This window comes from Suricata suricatta, chromosome 4 (genome assembly GCF_006229205.1).
Source record: "Suricata suricatta isolate VVHF042 chromosome 4, meerkat_22Aug2017_6uvM2_HiC, whole genome shotgun sequence".
Classification (NCBI taxonomy): Eukaryota; Metazoa; Chordata; class Mammalia; order Carnivora; family Herpestidae; genus Suricata; species Suricata suricatta.
Genome location: NC_043703.1, coordinates 50,651,328 through 50,657,327, shown reverse-complemented (window position 1 = coordinate 50,657,327; position 6,000 = coordinate 50,651,328). Strand labels below are relative to the sequence as shown.

The 6,000-nt window shown below is 41.6% G+C and overlaps 1 long non-coding RNA gene across 1 annotated transcript in view; it reads right to left on the bottom strand.

Annotated features, from left to right (window-relative positions):
- Window positions 1–5,020, bottom strand: part of LOC115289455 — an 11,725-nt gene extending 6,705 nt beyond the window's left edge. The window contains exon 1 of the long non-coding RNA XR_003907632.1: window positions 4,980–5,020. This is a non-coding gene — a long non-coding RNA (uncharacterized LOC115289455). The remainder of the gene's footprint in view (window positions 1–4,979) is intronic.
- Window positions 5,021–6,000: the final 980 nt, after the last annotated feature.

Sequence of the window (6,000 nt, the reverse complement as noted above, 5' to 3'; positions counted from 1 at the left end):
AGAGAGAGACAGCGTGAGCAGGGGAGGGTCAGAAAGAGAGGGAGATACAGAATCTGAAGCAGGCTCCAGGCTCTGAGCTAGTTGTCAGCACAGAGCCCGATGCGGGGCTCAAACCCACAATCGTGAGATCATGACCTGAGCTGAAGCCGGATGCTTAACCGACTGAGCCACCCGGGCACCCCTGGGATCAATTTCTTGATTTCACTTTCTATTGCTTCATTATTGGTATATAGGAATGTAACTGATTTCTGTGCATCGATTTTGTATCCAGTGACTTTGCTGAATTCATGGATCAATTCTAGCAGTTTTTGGTGGAATCTTTTGGGTTTTCCATATCATGTCATCTGTGAAGAATGAAAGTTTGACCTCCTCCTGGCTGATTTGGATGCCTTTTATTTCTTTGTGTTGTCTGATTGCTGAGGCTAAGACTTCCAATATGTTGAATAACAGTGGTGAGGGTAGACATTCCTGTCTTGTTCCTGACCTTAGGGAAAGCCCTCATTTTCTCCCCATTGAGGATGATATTAGTGTTGCGTCTTTCATATATGGCTTTTATGATCTCAAGGTATGATCCTTCTATCCCTCCTTTCTTGATGTTTTTTATCAAGAAAGGATGCTGTATTTTGTCAAATGCTTTCTCTGCATCTATTGAGAGGATCATGTGGTTCTTGTCCTTTCTTTTATTGATGTGATCAATATATACAAAATGATCACATTGATTGTTTTGTGGATATTGAACAAGCCCTGCATCCTAGGTATAAATCCTACTTGGTCCTGGTGAATAATTTTCTTAATGTATTGTTGGATCTGGTTGGCTAATATCTCATTGAGGATTTTTGCATTCATGTTCATCAGGGAAATTGGTCTATAGTTGTTCTTTGTAGTGGGGTCTTTGTCTGATTTTGGAATCAAGGTAATGCTGACTTCATAAAAAGGGTTTGGAAGTTTTTCTTCCATTTTTATTTTTTGAAACAGCTTCAAAAGAATAGGTGTTAACTCTTCTTTAAATGTTTGGTAGAATTTCCCTGAAAAGCCATCTGACCCTGGACTCTTGTTTTTTTGGGGAGACTTTTGATCACTAATTCGATTTCTTTACTAGTTAAGGGTTTGTGCAAATTTTCTATTTCTTCTTGTTTCAGTTTTGGGAGTTTATGTTTCTATGAATTTGTCCATTTCTTCCAGACTGCCCATTTTATTGGCATATGATTGCTCATAATATTCTCTCATTATTGTTTGTATTTCTGCTATGTTGGTTGTGATCTCTCCTCTTTCATTCTTGATTTATTTTATTTGGGTTCTTTCCTTTTGTTTTTGATCAAACTGGCTAGGGGGTTATCAATTTTGTTAATTCTTTCAAAGAACCAGTTTCTGGTTTCATTGATCTCTTCTACTGTATTTTTGGGTTTGATAGCATTGATTTCTGCTCTAATGTTTATTATTTTCTGTCTTCTGCTGGTTTGGAGTTTTATTTGCTGTTCTCTTTCCAGCTCTTTAAGGTGTAAGATTAGGGTGTGTATCTGAGACCTTTCTTCCTTCTTTAGGAAGGCCTGGATTTCTATATACTTCCCTCTTATGACTGCCTTTGCTGCATCTCAGAGGTTTTGGGCTGTGGTGTTATCATTTTCATTGGCTTCTATGTACTTTTTAATTTCCTCTAGCTTCTTGGTTAGCCCATCGTTCTTTAGCAGGATCATCTTTAGTCTCCAAGTATTTGTTCTCTTTCCACATTTTTTTCTTGTCGCTGATTTTGAGTTTCATAGCATTGTTGTCTGAAATATGCACGGTATGATCTCCATCTTTTTGTACTTGTTGAGGGCACTGGGACACTGATTTGTGTCCCAGTATGTGATCTATTCTGGAGAACATTCCATGTGCACTGGAGAAGAATGTGTATTCCTCTGCTTTAGGATGAAATGTTCTGAATATATCTGTTAAGTCCGTCTGGTCCAGGGTGTCATTCAAAGCCATTGTTTCCTTGTTGATTTTCTGTTTAGATGATCTGTCCATTGCTGTGAGTGTTAAAGTCTCCTACTATTATGGTATTATTCTCAATGAGTTTCTTTATGTTTGTGATTAATTGATTTATATATTTGGGTGTTTCCACAATTGGAGCGTAAATGTTTACAATTGTTAGGCCTTCTCACATTTGGAGCATAAATGTTTACAATTGTGAGGTCTTCTTATTCGATGGACCCCTTAATTATGATATAATGCCCTTCTTCATCTCTTGTTACAGTCTTTATTTTAAAGTCTGGATTGTCTGATATTAGTATGGCTATGGCTACTCCAGCTTTCTTTCATTGACCATTAGAATGATAGATGGTTCTCCATCCCCTTACTTTCCATCTGAAGGTGTCTTTATGTGTAAAGTGGGTCTCTTATGAACCGCATATAGATGAATCTTGTTTTCTTATCCATTCTGTTACCCTATGTCTTTTGATGGGAGCATTTAGTCCATTGACATTTAGAGTGAGTACTGAAAGATAGGAATTTATTAACATTATGTTGATTGTAGAGTTGGAGTTTCTGGTGGTGTTCTCTGGTCCTTTCTTTTGTTCCTTTTGGTCTTTTTTTTTTTTCTTTCATCTTTTCTCCCCTCAGAGAATCCCCCTTAAAATTTCTTGCAAGGCTGGTTTAATGGTCACAAACTCCTTTAATTTTTATTTGTCTGGGAAACTCTCTCTCTCTTTTTATTTTGAATGACAGGCTTGCTGGATGAAGAATTCTTAGCTCTAGGCTGCACATTTTTCCTATTCAGCTCATTGAATATATCCTGCCACTCCCTTCTGGCCTGAAAAGTTTCTGTGGATAGGTCTACTTGCCAACCTGATCTGTCTTCCCTTGTAGGGGAAGGACTTTTTTTCCCTTGCTGCTTTCATGATTCTTTCCTTGCCTGAGTATTTTGTGAATTTGACTATGATATGCTTTGTTGATGGTTGGTTTTTTGGTGAATCTAATAAGAATCCTCTGTGCTTCCTGGATTTTGATGTCTGTGTCTTTCCCCAGGTTAGGAAAGTTTTCTTCTATGATTTGCTCACATAACCCTTCTACCCCTTTTCCTCTCTCTTTATCTTCTGGGCCCCCTATGATTCTGATGTTGTTCGTTTTAGTGAGTCACTGATTTCTCTAATTCTTAAATCATGCTCTTTTGCCTTAGTCTCCCTCTTTTTTTCTGCCTAATTTTTCTCCATAAGTTTGTCCTCTGTCTCATTGATTTGCTGCCCTGCCTTGCCCATCCTTGCCTCCGTGCCATCCATTCAAAATTGCAGCTCAGTTATAGCATTTTTATTTCATCCTAACTAGCTTTTACTTTTATCTCCACAGAAAAGGATTCTAATCTATTTTCAACCCCAGCTAGCATGGTTATTATCATGATTCTAAATTCTGTTTCAGACATCTTGCTTGTCTCTGTGTTGATTGAGTCCCTGGCTTTCATTTCTTCCTGCTCTTTCTTTAGGGATGAATTCCTTTGTTTCATCATTTTGAAGGAAGAAAATGAAGTAATAAGGTAAAAATAAATAAAATTTAAAAATTAAAAACAACACACACACAAAAAAAAAAAACAAATGATGCTAGATCCTAGGTGTGGTTTGATCTGGTTGTGGAAAGGAGCTTGATAGACTAGAGAAAAAAGGGAGAGATAAGAAAAAGAAAAAAGAAAAAACAGGAAAGCATTTGAAAATTTGAAAAAATGAGTACAATGAAATAGAATAAAATGAAATGATGGAAGTAAAATGTAATTTGAAAAGTTTACAAAGAGATAAATAATATAGTAGAAAATATTAAGAAAATGTTTTAATAACAAAAGTAAAAATAATTTTTTCCCTTTCTGTATTCAAGAGAAAGAAAAGAAAAGAGAAATGGAATAGATGGACCAGCAAAGACTGAAATTTGATTAAAATTACTTTGCTTTCCCCTAGAAGTCAAATGATGAAGCACTTTATAGTCCCTAAACTAAGCAGCCAGAGACACTTGTGGTGGTCCTGAAGAGCGACGTTGGCCTAGCTGGGCGGGGCTTAGTGTAATGGCCCCGTTTTCCGCCAGATGGCGCTGCTTAGCTTACTAGGGTGGATTGTTGTGGCACTTGTAGCTGCCTATGCGCATGCTCCGGAGGGGTGAAAATGGCGTCACTCAGCTACTCAGCCTCTAGTATCAGAGTGCTGTTCTCCCAGATCAGCAATTGTGCACCTATTCTTTGTCTCCAGCTTCTGTCTACTTGCGCTTGGCCTTGACCAAGCTTCCAGGTTACCAGGCAGCACCTCCCTTCCTAGTTATTCTCAGATGCAGCTGTTTCACAATCCCTCACTTCTGAGGGACTGCGGCTTTGACCCGCTCAGACCTTCAGGGAGAGGGTCTCACCAAGCAATGGCCAGGTGCCAGCTGCACCCAGGAACATTCCAGGGCCTGCCGCTTCCAATGCCCAGAGACTGCAACTGGTGCCAGCCCCCGCCCCAGAGAAAGTTCGCGGGATCCTGTAGCAGCAGCGTTTCAGGAATTATAGAAAATCCCAACACACACCTGGAGTCTTAACGTCCTTGTTACAGCACCAGCAAATGTGGTTGTTCTCCGGGATTTGCTGAGACTTTTTGCCTGTGGGGAAGCCACACAGCCTCTACCAACTGTCCTCCCAATAGGGGAATCGCCTTTGCCCTTGGCCTGAGGACTCCGAGGATCTCCTTTTCTGCTCCTGGGGATTCGCCCTTCCCACCAGAGCATTGCCAGGTAACAGGCTGCGGCGTTTCATACTCTGTGCTCCCCTTGTTTATAGAGTCTTAATGGAATTTAAACTCTCTCCTTTCTCCCTTTTTTGTTCAGTCCCTGCGGCTGTTTCCACTTTTCCACTTTCTCTCCAGCTGCTTTTGGGGAGAGTGCTTTTCCTGTATTCTCCCCCCCACCCTCCGTCCTCTCTCCGCAAGCAAAAACTGCTCTGTGCCCGCCACGGCTTCTCTCTCCCCAATTCACCTCTCTGTGCCGTGTACCTGCTGAGTTCTGTGGTTCAGGTCGTGCTGATTGTTGTGTTAATCCTCAAATCAGTTTTCTAGGTGTGCAGAATGGTGTAGTGTTGATCTGGCTGTCTGGAGTGTGTTTTATAAGCTTTCAAGTGCTGAGCAGCCGAGGGTGGAGAACATGAGCTCCCAGAGCCACACCTGGCAGTTCTCTGCCCAGGCTGCACAGGTTCTTAAACATTCCCCCAGCTTCTGCCTCAGGCCAGTCAATACGAATCTCTGAATGTGCTCTTTTAGGTGAAGTCACTCTACAGTCTATGTAGGGTATTGTGTGAATTGCCATTCTTTGTAAATCTGAGTTGATCTGTGGATATATTTTGACCGCTATTATACTCTGATAATTAAGAAAAAAAGAATCTCTGGGTTTCCCGGTTTGGTTGGTTAAGCATCCAACTTCTGCTCAGGTCATGATCTCATAGATCATGAACTTGGGCCCTGCATCAGGCTCTATGCTGACACACACAGCCTGCTTGGGATTCTCTCCCTCTCCCTCTGCTCCACCCCTTCTGTCTGTCTCTGTCTCTATAAATGCATACATACATACATACTTCAAAAAAAAGAAAGAAGAATCTCTGTGAGGGCCCCTGGATGGGTTTCTAACGCTCCCCACACGAGGGCCATGGGCTGCCTAGCAGGGAGCTCCTGAATGCAGCACTCCGTTTCCTTCAGGGTAACAGCGCCCTGGAGGCCTCAGGGGTCCCAGGACAGGTGCTGGCCAGAAGTTCCTGTTGTCTAAAAATAAATTCTTCAAGGCACAGTGGAAAGCCATCTTACTCTGTAAAATCCATCAGAAGCCCAAGTCCAGGCAGGAAGCCCCCGCAAGGTGCTGCAGGAGACAGGAAGACGGCGATAATAACAGCAAACACTGCTAAGGCATTGAGCCGTGCTCGGCACTGTTCCGAGTGCTCCGCATGTGAACTCATTTAATTCTCCCTGCACCCCCATGAACAAGGTCCTACTGCCCCACGTACGGAAAAGAAAACTCAGCCATAGA